Source organism: Elephantulus edwardii, unplaced genomic scaffold (assembly GCF_000299155.1).
Source record: "Elephantulus edwardii isolate Elephantulus edwardi_28Jun2011 unplaced genomic scaffold, EleEdw1.0 scaffold00195, whole genome shotgun sequence".
NCBI lineage: Eukaryota > Metazoa > Chordata > Mammalia > Macroscelidea > Macroscelididae > Elephantulus > Elephantulus edwardii.
This window is the reverse complement of record NW_006399945.1, coordinates 3,903,059-3,924,973: the sequence shown is the minus strand read 5'-3', so window position 1 is coordinate 3,924,973 and position 21,915 is coordinate 3,903,059.

Genomic DNA, 21,915 nt, shown 5'->3' with positions numbered 1-21,915 from the left:
CAATGTTCAACGTCCTGCTTTGCATGACACAGCTTGAGGCTGGAAGCTAGACGTGTGCTGCTCCATGCCAAGACAGGAGCCAGAGAAGCACAATCTGAACCATTAAGGAGGTGGTGCTTTCTGATAAACACACCAGAAACTGCCATATTCATGCCATGTGAGGTCTGGCACCACTAACCAAGCGAGAGGAACAGAGCACGACCCTTACACCCAAACAGCCCAGAACCCTTTATGCCTTCATCTCTGCATCCGACTCTTCCTTGGAACTATTTCCCCTCCTTGTCAACCTGACAAGAACCCCCAACCTGGGGTAAATCAGCTCCTCCCCTCCACTGAGTTAAGCTGATTTTTCCCCTGGGATAGGCTCTCCAAATTAGAGAGGCTGTTCATGAAAAGAAGAGGAAAAAATACTTCTCATTCTTTCAGAAGTTTCCTACAGAATGGAACATAAGAGAATGAATTCATCAGTCAGACTTGACTTCCACACACACTGCAGCATGTTGGTAATGTGCTGGTTCCCTAACTCCCTGTGTAATGCAAGAGGTAAAGTGATACCCCAAGCTTTGTGGTCTTGGAAGTGCAACCAACATGCTCCTTAGAGGCAAGGATGGTGAAATTTCATCTCACATACTTCAGCATGTTGCTAGGAGTGGCCATTCCTTGAAAAGGGCTATCATGCTTGGGAATGTAGAGGGTCAGCAAAAGAGAGGAAGACCCTTGGTGAGGTGAATTGACAGTGACTGCAGCAATGGACTCAAGTTTCTTGGAGATGATGAAGATGACCCAAGATAACATAGAGCTCAGATCCATTGATCATAGGGTTGCTATGCTCCATCCTTGACTCAATGGTACCTAATAACAACAGCAACAACATATAAAGAGCACTGCTGATGGAATAGTTAAGCTTTTGACTGCTAAGCAAAGAGTCAGCTGTTCAAAACCACTTGGCTACTGGGAGAGCTTTGGTGGTATAGTCAGTAGGGAGTCATGCTGCTAGTTCAAAATCCATCAGCAGCATTTCTGGAGAAAGATGTACAATCTCCTCCTGTGTGATTTATAGCCTCAGAAATGCAGCGGAGGGTCAGCAGAGTTGCTTCTGACCCAATGGCAATGAGTGCGCGAGAGGCCTCACAGGAAAACCCTAATAATTTACTCCCATGAATGCTATCGGCAGGAGAAGCCTATAGAACAGTTCTACTACTCACATGGGGTCACTGTGAGTTGAAAATAAACACAAAGGAACCTGACAACAAAGACAATATACAAAAGCAGCTGGTCAGGGGAGAAAGGGAGCTGGACACAGCCAGGACTCCCCTCCTAATGTGCCCTATGGAGAGGCTGGGTCTGCCTACCGGCATCTTCTCCAATTCATGCAAAATACCTCAGGGGCTGGTAACAATGCTTTATCCAGAACTCTGTCTCGTCCTCAGGAATCCTTTGTTGACGGCCCCTCTCATCCAGCCTCCCTTCCTTTGGCCCCTAATGTGGTCTTTCTGAAACATCCTTCATTATCGTCAGGCATTTAAGGTTCTTTGAAGTCTGGGACCCCTGACTTCTCAAAGATCATGTGACTCCAACTTCCCTCCCACCTTTCCCTCTCTACTACCTGCCTTGAACCCTCATTCTGAGAACTAGGACTTCTCTGGAACACACCCTTGCTTTTCCTCCTTAAAATCTTTACACACATGAAAGCCTCTGTTTTGGAAGTACTCACTTGAAGGTTCAGGTCCATCCACATTGCCTTAAAAGAAAGCCCTAGGGATCTGCTGCTGAAAGGATCAGCCATTAAAATCCCTATCAAACACAGTTCTGTTCTGACTCCCATGTAAACATCATGAATTGGATGGAGCCAACTCGATGGTAAACTCGTGTTCTTTTTCTCAGATGTGTCCTTCCTCAGGGTCACTGCCCTTGAAACTGGTCAGGCGTTTGCCAGTGCCCTGTGAGATTTGGCCCTGACGATAAGGGTGCTGGAGAAAATGGGGAGAAGTCTCTCCTCTTCTCAGAAGAAACTGTTTCCCAGGAATGGGACAAGATGGAAGCCAGCCCAGCATGCTTAAAAGATGTGGCCCAACTCACTCCTCTCTACGGTAGATCGAGCCAGGCCAAATTGGGAAACCTCTCTTTCTGGGCAGTCTCTTCCAGGAAACCCTCTTGTCCAGCTGAAGCAATGTGCTCAGCTTACTGGAAAAAATCCCTGAGATGAGAGTTGAGAAACCTGAGTTGTTGTCTCTTCGTGTTTTAGAAAACTATTTTCCCTCTCTGGTCTCTGTTTCCATGGTTATAATAGACTTAGTATAGTCGCTTTCAATAAGGTGGGTGAAGCTGACATGAAAAGTATAAAGAAATGTACATATAAAAACAGAAAGCTATGAGGTGTTTGCTGCAAAACGATCAAGGACTACAGCCTTCAATATGGATTATGTCTTAACATCAAGAAAACAAAAATCCACACCACTGGGCCAATAGCCAACATCATAATAGATAGAGAAAAGGTTGACATTGTCAATGATTTCCTCTGTCTTGGATCTACAAACACACCCTAAGTACCAGCAGTTGGAAGATCAGGAGACATATAGTATTGGGAAAGTCTGCTGTCAGGGACTCTTCCAAAATCCTGAAGAGTTTAGGCGATAGTATTTCAAATCACCTACCATACATCTAAGAGCTGGACAATGAATAAGGATTACAGAAGAATTGATACCTTTGAGTTGTGGCTTTGAGGAAGAGTACCGAATATCCCGTGGATGGTCAAAAGAACACACAACTATGTCTTGGAGAAACTGCAGACAGAGTGCTCCTTTGAGGCAAGGATAATTAAGTTTTGTCTCACATACTTTGTACATGTGATCAAGAGGAAAGGGACATTGTACTTGGAACAATATCAGCAAAAGAGATGAAGACTCTCAACTACATGGATTGATACAGTGACTGCAGCAATGGGTGCAAGTATGTCAGCAATGAAGAGGATGGCACATGACAGAATAGGGTTCAGATGTTGTTGATAGGGTCGTACAAGTCAAACCTGACTAAGTGGCACCTCACAACAATAGCATATTCCGTACTCTTCTCCAACACCACAATTCAAAGGCTTCAATTCTTCTATCATCCTTATTTATTATCAACATTTCCTATACATAGGAAGCAATTCAAAATACCATGGCTTGGATCAGGTGCACCTTAGTTTTTTTCATTGTTAGAAAGCAGTAGAAATATTGTCATGCTTGGGGACCCTGCTTTATCTGTTTCTGAAGGAGGTTCTGTCCAACCATAGAATGTAAAAGTCCTTGAAAAAGTTTTGAGAGATAACAGCAATTTATCTCAGGGACCAAATCAATGGTTTCCCATTTCAGTCTGATGGGAGAATAAGGATGGCCACCTCCAGTCTTTCCAACTGCCAAACCATTCTTACTAGGAGCTAAAAAAATAAACACCCAATTTGTTTATTTGGTTGGGTCTTGAGATAACCTTTGTCCCCATGCCTATGTAGCCACCCAAAAACAGCAGCCCATGCTAATGACCCCAGCTCTGGGAAGAAAAGAAATATGGGGAGTTTACACAAGGGTTTGGAGGTGGAAGGGGAGGACAGTGGATAAAGGCTGGACTTCCATGTCTCCTGGCCAAAGTAGATTTGGAATCTAATAATAGTTTCATGATGTCAACCTAGAAGAAAGTTTCTTTGGCTCCAGGAATAAAAATTTTCTGTTTGGAATCCAACCGAAAACTTTGTTACAAATGCTTTACATGACAGAACCTATTCATATCTCTAGCTAATTGTTCCCAGTTTTATAATCTCTGTGGCAAGAAATTCCAGCCAGGTCAATTAAGGGGGTTGGATTTGATTTATCAAAAAGCCTCCCACGTTTCTATAAACCAAGTCACATTTGTCATTTCATCCACCTCAGAAACCTGCTGCTGCTGCCTTGGTCTTTCGCCTCTACTCCCACCCATCCTACCAAATTCTCTAGTCCTGTGGTGTTCGTAGCTGAACACAGAGAAGTAAGGAAGGTGCTTGGGAAGAAATGCACTTTATCTAGCCTTAATTGAGTCCAAGTCTCAAGCAGCAAGGATGTTTTGGTGAATTTTCTTTTGGCTGGAAGCAAGAAGGAGCTGCTGAAAGCTCTGGCCTTATGCTTTATAAATTGGATCAATCAAAATGTACCCTCTGGCTTTTATTAGAGAAGCTCCAGGGCTCCAGTGGGTGGAGCAGCTGGGCTCTCTGACAGCCGTGACCTCCCACAGGAAAGCCCAAGGTCCTTGTGACAGAAATGATAGAAACTGAAATTCAGAAGAGTGGCAACAGCTTTTGGCCCAGGGCACCAATCTAACAGAAGACTCGCAAAGAGAAAACAGCTTTGAATTTATATGTGTAAGAGGCTCCCTAAATGTAGAAACTTTTATTAAAATAAATTACACCATGTGTTTAATGTGATTGATGTTGCCACCAAATTGTGCACATGAAAGACGTCAAGTTGGTAAATGTTATGTTTCACATATTTTCACAACAGCAAAATAATTTTTAAGATAAATTTAAAAAGGTCATGTTCTTGATGCCTCCAAGGTAAGGACTAGAGGACCAAGAAGTCTTTAACAACTAGCTCTCTGGTAATCACTAAATAAGTCATTCATTTTAAGTCATGAAAATTTGGGAATAGTCCCAGATTCCAGGAAAGAAAGAGACCAGCCTCATTCATTCAGAGATCCAGCGGGAAGTTGCTTCCAAGCATGGTGGGATAAATGCTTAAACTCAACCAAGAACTGTATTTTAGATTAAATTGGAAATTCTTTCAGATCTTAATTACTGGGTTTTGGGGTTTTGTGCTAATTATTTAAGTTTATTCATTAATTCATCCATTCCTCCATCAAGAAATAGTGTATACTCAGTTAAAGGTTTTTGCTGTTCTTGCTGGATACTTCAAGGAGAAGCTAACTTATAACTGCTTTGAGGGAAACCTTGCTTGATGAGTTGGATTTGACTCTTGAACTGAAACCAGAGCTTGGACTAATTGAGAAATTGTGTCTTGAAACTTGGACTAGAATCTGGACTTGTATTGGATAATATTCTTTGCCTCCTTTACTCTCCAACTTACTTCCCTAATAAACCTCATTCTCAGGACCACAAAACAAAAGAAATAATGTATGCTAAGGGAGCTCTGAGCACATAGTCCGTAGGAAGTTGTGCTGCTAACTCAAACGTAATATCTCTCTGGTGGTTCAAATCCACCAGCAGCTCCAGGGAAGAATGATGGACAAGATCACCTCCTGTGTGATTTACTGCCATCCAAAAGGGTAAGCTAAGGAGGATCCAATTGGCAGCGTCCTGATAGATGGGAAAAGATTGAGAGTGTTAACAACTTCATCTTGCTTGAATCCACATTCAATACTTAACACCAATAGTAAGGAAAACAAAAGACAAGTTGTCTTGGGAAAGTCTACTGTCAGGGACCTCTTCAGAGTGCCAAAGAGCAATGATGTCAGTCTAGAGTCTAAGATGCGCCTGATCCAAGCCATGGTCTTCACAATTACTTGCTGTGCATTTGGGAGCTGGACAATGAATAAGGATGACAGATGAAGAATCAGTGCCTTTAAGGTGTGGTGTTGGAGAAGCATATTGAACATATCATGGACTGCCAAGAGGACAAACAGGTCTGCCTTGGAGAGGGTAAAACCAGATTGCTCTTTGGAGGCAAGAATTTTGAAACTCCATCCTACATACTTTGCGTACTTTGCCATTTTGCCAGTACTTGGAGAAGGACATCAAGCTTGGAAGGGAGAGGAAGTACAAGAGAGGAAGACACCAGACTAGATGGTTTGACACAGTGATTGTGGCAATTGGGCAGGTTTTTCAGATACTGGCTTAAGATAGGGCAGGATATTAATATTATTCATAGGGTTGCTAGGAGTGATAGTTGACTCAACACCACATCACAACAATAACAATATGGAGGGTCAGATCCAATTTTATGGCAATGAGAATGAGTGAGTATGATGAGCAAACTGGTACAACCTTGCCCTTGTACAGTTTACAGATATGAGATGGTCTCTAGATAATGATAGGAAACACTGTGCTATAATGTGGTGAATTATTTTGCTTGGAATTTTATTTCTTTTTATTTTTTCTGAGGCTTGACATTTGAAGATGATGGCTTAGAGTCTGTATCTTTTTAATAGTACTTTGATTTGTTTTGTTCTTAATACATCACATCTTGGAGTCTAACTGAAAGTTCCGTTTGGCTAAAAAGGTTCAAATGATCTATCCTGAATTGTTTGGAAATCTTAGCGGGCTGATGAGCACATAGGCTGCTGTCATCACGTCAAGTTGGAGCCAGACTATCACTCTGGAATGACCTCTGGGGCTGGGGATCCTCTTCAGTTGGTGGCCCCACAGCAGCGTCCCTGGAGCATTTTCTCCTGTAGATCATCGTCAGAAGATACCTGTTCTTGTGGGTGCTAGTGTGTCCCGAGGAGGGACTTGTTGACTGGCACCTGGTGATTTGCCAGTTAGACACAGAAGGGAACTCAGCTGACAGAAGCCAGTCATCGTGCCGAGATCTCCATGGGACCCAGGAACACTGAGTCTACACAGAACCTGAAAAAACAAGGATCTTCCTCCCAGAGCCAACAGAGAGAGACTTCTTCTAGGCCAGTGTCCTAAATTCTGACATCTAACTTTCTAACTAACTGTAAGACAATACATTTCTGCTCTTTAAAGCCTCTCTTTTATTACAGCAACACAAAACAGCTTGAGACATTTCTCTCCTCTCTCCTAGAAACTTGGATTTGAGTTTTCTATTTACCTCCTAAAGAAAATCAGTTCTAACCATAGCCTCAACAAGCTTTTCTTGAAAGCTCTTAATAATCATCCTTCACCATTTTCTAAATCTCCTGTAAAGCATCCCTTTACTGAAGTACAAAGAATAAAGTCGGTATTTCTCTCCCTTTCCATATTTTACCCTTTCTTCCCTTCATCTTATTCCATTCTGTCCCCCCAGCAGGGGGAGTGTGGGGGGCACACAGGTCCCAGGCTCTCTGTTTGCACAGAGGAATTATTCTCAAGGCAACAATTTTCCCAACAACAATGTAATTATGAAATATTACCCAAACACATTGGGTATTATTGAATGTGCCATTTCTGGATGCTGGCCAAGGGCTTTGGCAGAAACAGAGCTCAGAGGAGGAAAAGAGGGAGAAAAATTATAGAACATGCCCCCCACCCCTTCAGTCCTGCTGTTGAATTAAACCACATGTCAGTTTCTAGAACAGCACACAGCAGAAAGGCACAGCTCTCAGCACATGTTTCAGAGCAGAGGTCTTGTTTCGGGGATTTTGAAAATTAGCAGCTAAAACAATATAACATGCAGTTTGGGAGCATTTGGAAGTGATTACGCTCCACCGCTTTGTACAGTAAGAGTTGTTAACCAGCACCTTCCTACTGGCTACTGGGAGACAGGATTTGAGTAAACACAGAACTGGACTTGATAACTAAACCAGGGGTCGTGAGGACACTTGTCATCAGGGGTAACATTTATCCTTGGGAAGGAGCTAGAGTTAATAACATGACAAATTCCTTAGTAAAACAAAGCCTAGAGGGATGGTAGTGCAGAAATCTCCTCCATAGGGTTGTAATTACATATGAGAGAGGTTGCTGGCACGTCTTCCAGCCTTAGTACCAAGACACCACAAAAATATCCTTAAGTTTGTGTCCAGTTCTCTTACATTTCAGCTGTTCATTCATCTGTTAATTTACAAATGTTATCTATGACTTTGTTCAAGCATTATCTTCCAAGTCACTACTATGAGGAAACACTATGGACAATAGAAAATTCTAGCCACTTCTCCAACACAGCTTACAGTCTATTAAAAACAGAAAGCCTGCATTTATAACTAGCTAAATTTATAACAGAAGCTATGACATAAAGCAGAATATATGCAAGTAGTGAAAGAATAATGTGGTTTGAAAACATTTCAAGGATTTTAGAGGACTGTGTTGTCACTTTGGTCCAGAGTAACTTGAAAGAGATGAGACTTGAGTTAGGTTAGAGATGGTTGGGGTGAAGGAGAAGCAGCATTCTATGTGAGGCAAGATAGCGTGTCTCTCTCTCTCTCTCTCTCTCTCTCCTCTTTCTTCTCTTCCTCCCTCCCTCCCTCCCTCTCTCTTTCATTGCTATTGAATTGTAACCAACTCATAGCTAACTTTCCAATTGAGATTTTGAGGCTGTAACTCTGTGCTATGCTGATGACACAAACTTGCTTTCTGAAAGTTGTTGCACAGGATCATGCCTTCAATTCAGATTGCATATCAATGTTAAGAAAACAAAGATTCTTACCATCGGACCAATCACCAGCATCACGGTGAATGGAGAAGAGACTGAAACTGTCAACAACTTCACTTACTTGGATCCACAATTAACAGCCTTGGTACCAGCAGTCAGTAACTCAGGAGATGTATTGCTTTGGTAAAGTCTGCAGTTAGGGAACTCTCCAAATTATTGAGGAGTAATGATGTCCTTCTGAGGACTAAGGTGCATCTGTTTCAGGGCATGATCTTTTCAATCACTTGCTATGTATCTGAGAGCAGGATAATGAGTAGGGATGATGATAGAGGAAGAATTGAAGCCTTTGAGCTGTGGTGCTGGAGAAGAACACTAAACATCCCATGGACTGCCAAAAGAACAAATAAATATATAGAAAGTACAAAAAGCATATTGCGATGGGAAAGTCTGCTGTTAGGGACCCCTCTAAAGTACTCAGGAACAACAGTGTCTCTCTGGAGACTAAGGTGCGCCTGATACAGGCCATGGTCTTTGCAATCACTTGTTATGCATCAGAGAGTTGGACAATGACTAGGGAGGACAGAAGGAGAGTTGATGCCTTTGAGCTGTGGTGCTGGAGAAGAGTACTGAATGTACCATGGACTGCCAGGAAAACAAACAGATTCATCTTGGAGAGGATTAAACCAAGCTACTCCTTGGAGGCAAGGATTCTGGGGCTTCGTCTGACATACTTTGGACATGTTGCCAGGAGGGACGGGTCCTTGGAGAGGGACATCATGCTTGGGAGGGTGGAGGGACAGCGCAGGAGGGGAAGACCCTCTATGAGATGGATTGATTCGGTGACTGGGGTAATCGGGATGGGTGTGTCAGAGGCAGTGTGGTTGTCGCAGGATAGAGCAGGGTTTAGGGCTATTGTACATAGGGTCGCTATGAGTCGCAAACAACTCGACGGCACATAACAACAACAACAACACAGTCAGAGCGGAAGGAGGAGTGGCATCCACTTCCGTAATAGTTTGCCTCCGAAAACCCTATGAACCTGGAGAGAGGAAGAAAGACACCCAAGCGTCAAGGACTCTCCTTCTTAGGGTCGCTATATATGAGTCGCCTGCGACTTGACGGCATTTAACAACAACAACAATAGTCAGAGCACTCTTTAGAGGCAAGGAAGATGAGGCTTCACCTCACATACTTTGGGCATGTTGCTAGGAGGGGGGCTATTCCTTAGACAGGGACATGACATGATGCTTGGAAAGGTGGAGGGTTGACAAAGGGGAGGAAGACCCTTAACCAGGTGGATTGACACGGTGACTGCCTCAGTTGGCTCTAGTGTATCAGGAAGTGTGAGAATGGAACAGGATAGGACAGGGTTCAGATCTGCTGTTCTCAGGGTTGTTATAAGTTATACTCAAATGGAAGGCACCTAACAACAACAAACTCACTCTGGGAAAGAATTGCTTCATTTTCTCACTCAGTGCCGCTGGTGGACTCAAACCATAAGATAGGCCTTGGACCTTGGGTGAACCGTACAACTCCCTGCGGCCTACACCACCAGAGCCCCCACCCCACCCCGCCCCCAGATAGTGTAGTACTGGTAGCAAACCCCTTTCCTTTTCATTTCAGTCATATGTAAGAGCTCATACTTCAGCTCTGCCATCAGAGACAAAGCTGATTAGATGAGCTTAACATTGATAAATACCAAAAAGGATGTCCAGGACGAATGTTCTTCAGTGTGTTCAGGAACTAAATTTAGAACTAGACTCTTTCTCTGTTTCCTTTCCAAGCGGAGAAACTGGCAAACTTGTCCTACCATCTGCAAAGGACTGCTTTAACTCCTTGTTGTTATTGTTATTGTTTGTTTTAACTCTTTAACACTTTTTTCATACTGATGTGGATAAGGTACTGAGCTTCCCTCCATGGAAATTTCCTTTCCAATGTTAATTGAGCCCAAAGCAAGATCTTGACTGATGCTTGATTTTTTTCCCCCAGAGGGAAACAATCAAGGGGACCCATCTGATTCGTTCTCCAGGTGAGACTTTGAGTGCAGTTGAACTTTTGGACTACCTTTAGAGAGCAGCCAAGACCTTCTATTGGCCTTGGAAGTGGCGAGGAGGAGGGGGAGAAGCACCCTTAAATTGGTGCTATGCAAGACTACTTTCGTGTGAAATTCATAAACCAGTTGCCATTTAGATTATGTCCAGAGTAACACTGTGTGTGCCAGAGTAGAACTTTAGCCCACATGGGTTTTGCTGGTTGATTGTTTTGGAATTGGATCACAAGACCATACTTCTGAGGTGTCTCTGTAAATACAAGCTATATAAGCTCTTGGTTAGTAGTTCAGCCTATTCACTGTTGGCATCACCTATAAGAACCCCAAGAAATCTATGGCTATATATACATCCAAAGGAGATGTCAAGATCTGCAACTGTGCCTCGAGCTATATTCTTGCCCTATTGTAGTGAGGCAAGACTATTGCCCAGATATCTGAAATGCCCTGGGTAGTATACTCTCTTTTCTTCTCCAACCTCCTGCTCATTTAAACCATTCTTTTCTTTTTTTTAATTGATTTTAATGAAAGTTTACAGAGACTTTGGATTTCCATTCATTCATTGTTGCACTTTTCTCCCTGCCCACCCCTCTGCCCAAATTAGCTTTTCTCTTTGAAAAGTAAAAGAAAAATTATTTCATTGTTATTCAAACTCTCCCCCCACTTCCACTCCACTATGCTACCTTTGTTCTGGACTCCTGTCTTAACAATAATATCTAATCATATATCCCTTTTAAGTAGTTCTCTCCCACATCTATTTCAATGCAGTGTACATTATTTATCACCTCTTTCTCAGTCTCCCCCAACCTCTATGTCAGTCTTCTTTTATAACAGTGGTATTATGCTGTATTTGTCTTTTTGTGACTGAGATATTGCACTCAGCATAATGTCCTCCAGGGTCACCCATTTTTAATAACATTGCATGAGTTTCTTGTTTTTCAATGCAACATAGTATTTCATGTTGTGAATATACCACAGCTTCTCTATTCATTGTTGATGGGCACTTGGGTTGTTTCCAACCCCTTGCTATTGTGAACAAAGCAGAAATAAACACATTTGAACCATTCTTGATGTTCTTTCAACTCCTTCTTCAGTTTCTCAGACTTCTCCTACCCTCCTCAAAATGTATTGTTGTTATGTGCCACGGAGTCAACTACAACTCAGCCACCTTATGAACAAACAGATCTGAGCCTTGTCTTATCCTGAGCCATCTTCATTATCTCTCAGGAACTTGAGCCCATTGCTGCAATCTTTATGTCAATCCATCTTGTTGAGGGTCTACCTTTCATTCTCTGACCCTTCTCCTTTCTCATTATTATATCTTTTCCAAAGACAAGTGTGATGAGCTTTTACGAATCTGGAGTACAGATACTCTTAGGATAGCTAGAGGAAGATCATTAGGGTAAACATTACATCTGGATTACACTTAATTTTAAATAAATTCTTATCTCAAATAAGCTTTTTAAGAATTTTTTTTTCCTTAGAAAGTCTAGATTCTCTCCAAAAGCTCCCAATTGATCCATACACAGAAGTCATGTCTTCCCCATAGCTGATAAAAATTTTCTTTTTCTTAATGCTCTTAGTGCATGTATTTTCCTTCTTGACTTTGAATTATATTACAAGTTCCTTTTCCTCTAAAAGTCACCATACTTCTAACTCCAGGGTTTTCCCCATTCATTGTCTCCAGAGGATGAAGAATAGTTAGTGCACTTTCTTTTCACTCTGTTTATTTCACTTCCTACCGTTTTGCTTATATATCTACTCCAGCAGAATCTGAGTTACATAGAGAAGGAACACTATTCTGTTTCTCTCTAGTCCCATAGTTTCTCGCACATGAAATTGCTCAAGAACAACAATTTCCTAAGATCTTTTATTATTGCTCACAATTAATCTATAAATTCCTCTGATTTTTTTTAAATTTTGAAACTAGTATTCTTAGTGAAAATGACACTGTTTTACTTCCTGTCCAAGACACATATCTGAGATTTATTGTTCCTGTCTACAGTACCTACTTTGCCCATGGAAGTCTTCATTACTTCAACACAAGGCTCAAATTTGTTCATCAGTTCGTTCAGCTTGAGAGACATCAAACATGCCCTTTCAGTTTTCTAACTCATGCTTCTGGCATATTTCATTATAATACTTCGCTTTGTCTTCTTGAGCTGTCTTTTGAAATCTTCTGTCCAGCCCTCTTACCTCAGTATCTCTTCTTTTGTTTCAGCTTCTTTTCATTTGAGTGCAAATTTTAGAGTCTTTTCTGACATCCATTTTGGTCTTTTCTTTTTTCTTACCTTTGTAATGATCTTGTGTTTCTTCATGGATGATGTTATTCCATGATGTGAAGTGATTCCAGTCCTTGATGTGATTCCGTAACCCGTCTGACCTTCCGTCATTTATGTTTGGTGTATGAAATCTATTTTTCAGCTAGTTTTTAAATTCATTTGGGATACCCTAAAGTTCATATTTTAGTTCTCATAGACATGTTTTTCTTCTCTTTAATTTCAGTTTGAACTTGCATATGACTAGTTGATGTTGTTCCACATTTAGCCCCTGACCTGGTTTTAACAGCTGATATTGAGCTTTTCCAATGTCTCTATCCACAGATACAGTCAATCTGATTCCTTTGTAGCCCATCAGGTAAACTCTATGTGTATAATCATTGTTTCTGTAGTGTTTCTATTAAAGCATTTGCAATGACTACATCATTCATTATACAAAATTCTATCATAAGGTCTCATGTCTCATGTCTGCCAACAAGCCATATTTTCCAACTACCTGCCCATCTTTCTTGTTTCCAATTTTTTTATTCAATCTGTACACTAAGCAAATCATTAGAAGAGTTAGACTCTATGAAGAAGTATATGACTTCAGGATTGCAGGAAGTCTCATAAACAACCTAAGTTATACATAAAATACAATGTAGCTTGCACAAAATAATATCTTGAAAGCATTTACTGCAGAAGATCAACACTACAGCCTTTAACATGGATTACACCTCAACACCAAGAAAAGAAAATCACCACTAAACTAATAGGCAACATCATGATAGATGGAGAAAAGATGAAAGTTGTCAATGACTTTGTTTTACTTGCATACACAATCAATACTCATGGTAACAGTAGTAAAAAAAAAAATCAAATGACATGTTGCATTGGGGAAATCTGCTGTCAAGAACCCCTCCAAAATTCTAAAGAGCAATGGTATCAGATTAAAGCACACCGGATTCTATGTATCTGAGAGTTTGGACAATGAATAAGAAGACCAAGAAGAATCTGTGCCTTTTAATTATAGGGTTGGCAAAAAGTATCAAATATGCCACAGACTGTCAAAAGAACAAACAAATCTGCCTTGAAGGATGTGCCACAGTGCTCCTTAGAGGCATAGATGGTAAAATGTTCTCTCACTTATTTGGGGCATACTCTCAGGAGGATTTAATCTGTGGAGAGAGACAACATGCTTGGAAAGTTGGAGGATCAGAGAAAGAGAGAAGACTTTCAAAGATGAATTAACATAGTGGCTACCACAATAGGCTTGGGCATGACAGAGATCATGAGGATAACTTAGGATAGAGGAAGGTTAAGAGCTGCTGTTCAAAGGGTCACTATGAGTTGTAGTTGACTTGATGACAACTAACAACAGCACTCCACTAGCTTATTCATATAGTCTAATGTTGAGGAGAAGAGGTGATAAAAGCCATTCTTGCCTGGTCTCAAGAAGAGTGTTTCTTCACTAAGTAAATTTTCAGCAGATATTCTCCCCCTACCACTTTCATTCATTTCTTTGAAATTTTTTCTTTTATTATCATTTGTGTTAAAGATTACAAATCATATTGGTTTTTTGTTCAATGATTCATATAACTTTTTGCTTTATATCATTAATTATATTAAAGCAAAGGGAAGATATCAAGAAGTTAAGGAGGTGAATAGAAGATTACAAAAGGCAACTCTGTAAGACAAGGCAAAATATTATAATGAAATGTGGAAGTAGTTGGAGTTCAAATATCAAAAGGGCCAAACTCATTCAACATTTCTTAACCTAAAGGAACTAAAGAACAAATTCAAGCCTCAAGTGTCAAGGCTTAAGGATGTTTTGGAAATGATATTAAATTATACAGGAAGCATTAAAAGAAGATGGAAGAAATATAGTCACTATATCAAAAATAATTGGCTGACATAGAAGAATTTCGAGAAACAACATGCAATCAAGAGCCAATGACAATGAAGGAAGAAGTTCAGGCTGATCTGAAGGAATCAGCAAAAAATAAAGCCTTAGGGATAGAAGGAATTGGTATATATAAACAAATAGATGCTACCCTGAATGTGCTTACTAAGTTGTGCCAAGAAATCTGGAGGACTGGCCAACTGAAAGAGATCCATATTTATTCCCATTTAAAAAAAAAAAAAAAGGTGACCTGACAGAGTATGGAAATTATTGAACAATATCACACACTAGCAAAATCCTGTTGAAGAGTATTCAGAAATTAGTTGAACGGTACATTGACCAAGAACTGCCAGAAATACAAGCTGGATCTGGAAGAGGGAATGGCACTAGAGACATTATCACCAATGTCAGCTGGATCTTGGCAGAAAGCAAAACTTACCGGAGGAATGTCTATCTGTGTTTCATTGACTATGCAAAGGCATTTAACTGTGTGGATCACAACAAATTCTGGTTAACCTTGAGGAAAATGGAAAGCTCAGAACACTTGATTGTGCTTATATGAAACCTGTACTTGAACCAGGAGGCAGTCCCCAGAACAGAGCAAGGAAACACTGCAAGGTTCAAAATCAGAAAGGGAGTGTGTCAGGGATGCATCCTGTCTCCATATCTTTTCAATCTATATGCAGAACAGATCATTTGGGAAGCTGGGCTTTATGAGGAAGAATGTGGTATCAGAATTGGACAAAGAAATATTAACAAGCCATGTTATGCAGATGACAACCTTGCTTGTTGAAACTGAGGAGGACCTAAAGTACTTGCTGCAGAAGGTCAAGGACAGTAGTCTTCAATATGGATTGATGCTCAACATCAAGAAGACAAAGATTCTCACCACTGGGCCAATTGGTAGCACCATAATAGATAGAAATTTAGGTTCTTAATAATAACAGCTTACTCAGATACACAATCAACACTCTTGGCACCAGCTGTCGGGAAATCAAATGACAAACTGCATTTGGAAAATCTGCTTTCAGGGATCTCTCCAGAGTACTGAAAAGCAACACTGTCTGTCTAGAGACAGGTGTGCCTACTCCAGGCCATGGTCTTTGCCAATCATTGATGCATGGAAAGTTGGACAATGACTACAGATGACAGAGGAAGAATTGATGCTTTCAAGTAACAGTGCTAAAGAAGAGACTTGAACATACTGCCAAGAAAACAAATTAGTCTGTTTTGGATAGGGTAAAATCAAGTCTCTCCTTGTAGGCTAGGATTTTGAAGCCCTGTCTCAAATACTTTGGGCATATGGCCAGGAAGGACTGATCCTTGGAGAAGGACATCATGGTTGGAAGGGTGGAGGGATGGCATAGAAGAGGAAGATCCTGGATGAGTTGAATTGATATGGTAACTGGGGCAATGGAGGTTGGTGTGTCAGAATCAGTGAGACTGGCTCAGGACAGGGCAGGCTTCAGAGCTGCTGTGCATAGGGTTTCTAGGAGTTATAGGTGACTCAATGGCACATAACAACAACAATATTAATTCATGTCTGATAAAGACTGTATTGTATAATCACCTTTCTTTCACCCAACATAGTAAGTGGGTATTATCTATTTATATTTTATTGACTAAGCTTTTGACTATGTGAATCATAACAAATTATGGTTAACATTGAGAAGAATGGGAATCACAGAACATTTAATTGTGCTCATGCCAAACCTATACCTAGACAAAAGTTTTTATTGGAACAGAGCAAGGGAATACTAAATGATTCAAAATCAAGAAAGAAGTGCGTCATGGCTGTATCCTTTCTCCATACATATTCAATTTGCATGCTGGGAAAATCACTTAAAAGGATAGAATTCCTAAAGGACGTACCATTAGGATTGGAGGAAAACTCATCAGCAACCTGTATTACACAGATGGTACAATCATGCTTGCTGAAAGTGAAGAGGACTTGAAACACTTGCTGGAGAATTTCAAAGACTATAGTTACCCATCAGTATTCATGAATCCTGATTGCATGTTCAATCGATTTCTGACTGTGAAAGTTGGTAGAATCTTCTATTTCCTCCTCTTTTGCTTTAGGTATCGATGCAGACATTTGAATGATGGTGGTATTCACTAGACTTCCTTGTATGAGCATCAATATTATCCTGTCACTCAAAAGATTGTATTTCAAGATGGATCTAGAAATTACTTTTTTTAATTATGAAAGCAGTTCTATTTTTCCTCACCTTTTTGTCTCTGGCATAGTAGATCATATTATCATCTGATTCAAAATGCCCCATGACAATCAATCTCATGTCACCTAGTGTGTCAATATTTATGCGTTCCATCCCTTTCTTAAAAATGTCCAGATTTCCTACATTATTCTTCTCACATTCCCCATTCCAATCATTAGAGTCTGCTTACAATTGTTCTTCCTTCTTTATGTTTCAATATCTGAGGGCTCAGACTCAGTTGCCATATCTTCTAGTCTAAGTGTGCTCTATTGTGCATAGGGTTTTTGAAAGCCTACTATTTCAGAAGTGTATGACCCATCCTTCTTCCTAGACTATCTTAATTTGAATGCTTAGATTTATAACATTATGAGACAGACAAGCATTTTACAGAAAGAAGCAGATGAAAGGCATTTCCCCAATTATAGAAGCAACCAGTAAATTCAGTGTTGGCACATGAGTCTTGACCCACCCTTTTCCCTACTCCGCCAGTATCCCCTTCCATTCCTGCCTACATCATCCCCTTTTTCTCCTTTCTTATCTTTGGTAACCATGTAAGAAGGATTCTGTGTATAAACTTTTGCTTAGCTTCTAATAATAATAATAATAATAAAAATAATAATTATAATGGTCTTATATAATATTTATCCTTTTATGGCGGACTTATGTCATTCAAATTAAGTTTGTTGAAACATTTTACTTGGATCCACAAGTAATATCTATGAAGAAGTCAAGAAATCACAGGACAGGTTGCAATGAGGAAATTTGTCACCATAGAACACTCCAAAGTTCTAAAGAGAAATTATGTCAGTTTAAAAACTAAGGTGCACCTACCTGATCCAAGCTGTGGTATGTTCAATTGCTTCCTGTGCCTCAGAAAGTTGCACAATGCATGAAGAAGACAAAAGTAGAATCGATACCTTTGAATTTCTATGTTGGCAAAGAGTATTGACTATACCATGGACTGCCAAAAGAGCTAATAAATATGTTTTGAAAGAAGAGTAACCAAGATGCTTCTTAAAGACAAGGATGGTGAAACTCCTTCTCACATATTTTGGGCATGTTATCAGGAGACATGCTGGGAAAGATGGAGGAAAGAAGAGAGAGAGAGAGAACGAGAGAGAGAGAAAGAAGAGGAGAGGAGAGGAGAGGAGAGGAGAAGAGAAAAGAGAGAGAAAGGAAAGAGAAAGAGAGAGAAAGACAGAGAAAAGACAGAGATAGAGAAAAGAAAGAGAAAGACAGAGAAAATAAAGAGAAAGAGAGGAAGGAAGGAAGGAAGGAAGGAAGGAAGGAAGGAAGGAAGGAAGGAAGGAAGGAAGAAGAGAGAAAGACGACAGGAGGGGAGGGGAGGGAAGGAGAAGAGAGGAGAGGCGAGGGAAGGGGAGGGAAGGGGAGGGGAAGGGAGGGAGGGGAGGGGAGAGGAGGGGAGGGAGAAAGGAATAAAAAGAAAGATCCTTACTGAGATGGATTGAAACAATTACTACAACAGTGTGCCCAAGCCCATCACAGATCCTAAGCATGGTGCAGAATAGGGTAAGGTTGACATCTGTTGTTCATAGAGTCAATATAAGTCAACTTGACTATACTTGACAAGAACAATTTATGTCATAAATAGGAGCTACTAAATTTGCCCCAAGTTTTAGGTTGATAGTCTTTATAATTTCAGGCTTTACTTCTAGGTTCTCAATCTATCTGAGTTGATTTTTGTATATAGTATGAGGTATGGATCTCGTTTCTTTTTTCTGCAGCTAGGTATCTTATTGTACCAAAATAATTCATGAAACAGACTGTCTTTTCCTCATTTAATCTCTTTAACCTCTTCATCAAAGCCAAAGCTGTCCACTAGGATTGATTTACTTTTGCGTTCTCAATGTGATTCCATTGATCTGTGTCCCTTTTGCTATACACATACCACCTAATGCTTTTGACTACCACTGTTGTGTAGTAGGTTTGAAATCCAGAAGTGTAAGACCTCCTCCTTGGTTTTTCTTCCATAGTAGTCCTTTGCTTCTCTGAAGTCTCTTTCCTTTCCATATAAAGGTGATGTTTACTTTGTTCATCTCTCCAAAGAAAAAATGATGTGATCTCAAGTGGAATTGCATTGTATATGTAGATGGTTTTGCTTGTATTGATATTTTCCCAATGTTAAGTCTTCCCAGTTCATGAGCATGGTATATTTTTTCCATTGGTGTAGGTTTCTTATAGTAGTGTTTTGTGGTTTTCTTTGTACAGATCTTTTGTACCACTGGTTAAGTTTATTCCCAACCATTTCATCATCTGAGTGGCTACTATAAGATGTATTATTTTTCTATTTTGTTTTCAGAGCTCTCTTTGCTGATGTAGAAGAATCTGACTGATTTTTGTATGTTGCTTTTGCACTCTGCCACTCCGCTGAATCATTCAATTAAAGCATGTCATTTTCTTGCTAAGTCTTTGGGACTTTCTGTGTAAAGGATCTTATCATCTACAAACAGAGATAGTTTTGCTTTCTCTTTGCCAATTTAGGTGTCTTTTATTTATACTTTTTTGCTTTATTTCTCTACTTAGGACTTTTAATACAATATTAAATAGCAGTGGTGATAAAAGACATCCTTCTGACATTCATTCTTGACACTGTCTTTCCTCTTTTCTTATCTTTTCAATGACAGATTATGTTCTTCATACATGATATCCTGATGTTGTCCCATGATGTGTCTGGTCTTTGTTCAGTAGTGTTCTGAAAGCAGACAGTACCCAGAAGATATTTACTTATGTTTTCATTCAACTGTGTAGTTCATAACAAATTATAGATAATACTGCAAAGAATGGGAATTCCAGAACATTTTTTTAAGTGTGCTTACCCAAAACCTTTACCTAGCCCAAAAGGAGTCCCTTAAACAGAACAAGAAGATATTGTACCGTTTAGAAGAAAAAGGCAATGTGAACTGGATTGTATTCTTTCACACCTAGTAAATCTGTATATTGAGCAAATAATCTTAGGGCCTGGACTATCTGAGCATGGTGTTCATATTGAAAGACTCTTTAGTCTATATCCTAATAATGCTTTAATGGATTGTTGTTAAGAGCCATCAGGTGAACTATGATCTGAACTTTGCCCATCTTATGTCATTCTCATATATACAAAATGTGAATTCTAACTATGAGATGAAAGAGCCAATATCTAAAAAGAGCAAAAATAATTTTAAAGGGCAGTGTGAGTTTTGGTGATTGCTCTACAATTGTCAAGACTCAACATAAAGACATATTGGTCAAGTCAGAAAAGGATTAATAAAAGAATAAGGAAATTATAAGAGGATAGACAATCTAGACATACATGAAATTCATGTTATTTGTGAGAGTAAATATACAAGTCTTATAAAATGAGAAAGGATAAGCAAAATGATGCCAAATTCTAAACACAGAATCTGAAATGAAGAATCTAAATGACCAATAAATAGAGGAAAAATGCTCAGATACACCAGAGATAGAGGAAATAAAATGGAAATTCATAGTAAAATACTTTCTTATACTTAAGATTGCAAAACCTATTCCTGAAAATATTAAAAATCAGCAAGAGACACAATATGAACAAATTATTATACGAAAACCAGTAAAAACTATTTTGTCAGCAAGAGAAGCAATGGGAATGTATGTTTTCCTGACAGGAGTTTAATTTGAAGAACAAACAGAACTGTCCTTGAGAGAGTGAAGCCAGGTTGCTCCTTGGAGGCAAGGGTTAAACTCATATACTTTGACATGTTGCAAGGGGTTGCTAGTCCTTGGATAAGGACATGCTTGGAAGGTTAGAGGATCAGTGCAGGAGAGGAAGACCCAGGATGAGATGAATTGACAAAGTGACTATGGTAATGGGGGCAGGTGTATCAGAGACAGTGAGAATGGCTCCAGAAAGGGCAGGGTTCAAATCTGTTGTTGGTAGGGTCGCTATGAATCACAGATGACTCAAAGGCACATGACAACAACAACCATACAGAAACAACTATATATAGTCATTGACGATGTGCATACTGTATAATACAAGTATTCCATTTTTAAGATTATGTCATAGGAAAACTTTTGTACAGGTTTCTCTCTGTGCTCAGATTAAGATCAAATTGTTTTTAACAACACGGTTTATAATAGAAAGAACCAGATAAAGCCTAAACACTGTTCAGTAGACAAAGGTTTGCTACTATTTTTAGCATTTAGTACAGTGTTTGGCACATAATAGTTGTTCAGTAAATGTCTGATGAATTGTTAAATCAATATAACAAAGTATACATTCACAGAAGAACATCTTTAAGTCCTTTCCATCCCTTAGAAATCTGAGCGAAAAAGAAAGCTTTTAGAGTTACTTCTTAAGCAAGAACAGTCTAGAATCCACCTCCTCAGTTCTTGCAATTCACAATTTGTCTTCTTTCCAGCAATTAAAGGAGTATACTACTTATTTTCCTACTTACCTGATACCAAAAATAACCCTGTGTCCTCCCAGAAGAAGAATTTGCTTTCCTAACAATTAACTTCATTACTTATTGCACATTTTCCATCAGTACATACATGTCTACACCATGTCTTATAGAAGGCAGTTAAGTTTTAAGCTACTAACTAAAAGGTTAGAAGTTATGGTGACCGAGATAACTTTGGTAAGGAGTTGAGCTGGCAACTCAAAGGTTGTTGTGGTTGTCGTTGTTAGGTCCCATTGAGTCAAGTACGACTCATAGCGACCCTATGAACATAAGATCTGATTCTATCTTATCTATTCTATCTTATGCCATCCTCACACTTTCTGACACAGAAGAGTTCATTGCAGAAGTTAGCACATCACTCCAGCTGGTCGAGAATCTTCCTTTTCTTTGTTGATCCTCCACCTTTCCAAGCATCATGTCCCTCTCCAAGGAATCGCCCCTCCTAACAACATGCCCAAAGTATGAGAGGCAAAAGCTCATCATTCTGTTTTCAAAGGACTTGATTTGATTCCACCCCCTGTTCAGAGGGAGAAAGATGGGCAGTGTCCTCCAATGCACTTTACAGTCTCTGAAAATCCACTGAAGGGTCAGCTATGAGTCAGTTCCGACTTGTCAGCACTTAACAACTTAACAGCCATCAAAAGGTTAATGGATCAACTCTGATAGGGAATGGCAAAGGATACACTGACAAAAAAGATTAATCAGAACTGGCTTTGACAAGCACTGTGGCATTTGGACAAGAACAAACTGGGAGGAGGGTAGAGAGAATAGTGCAA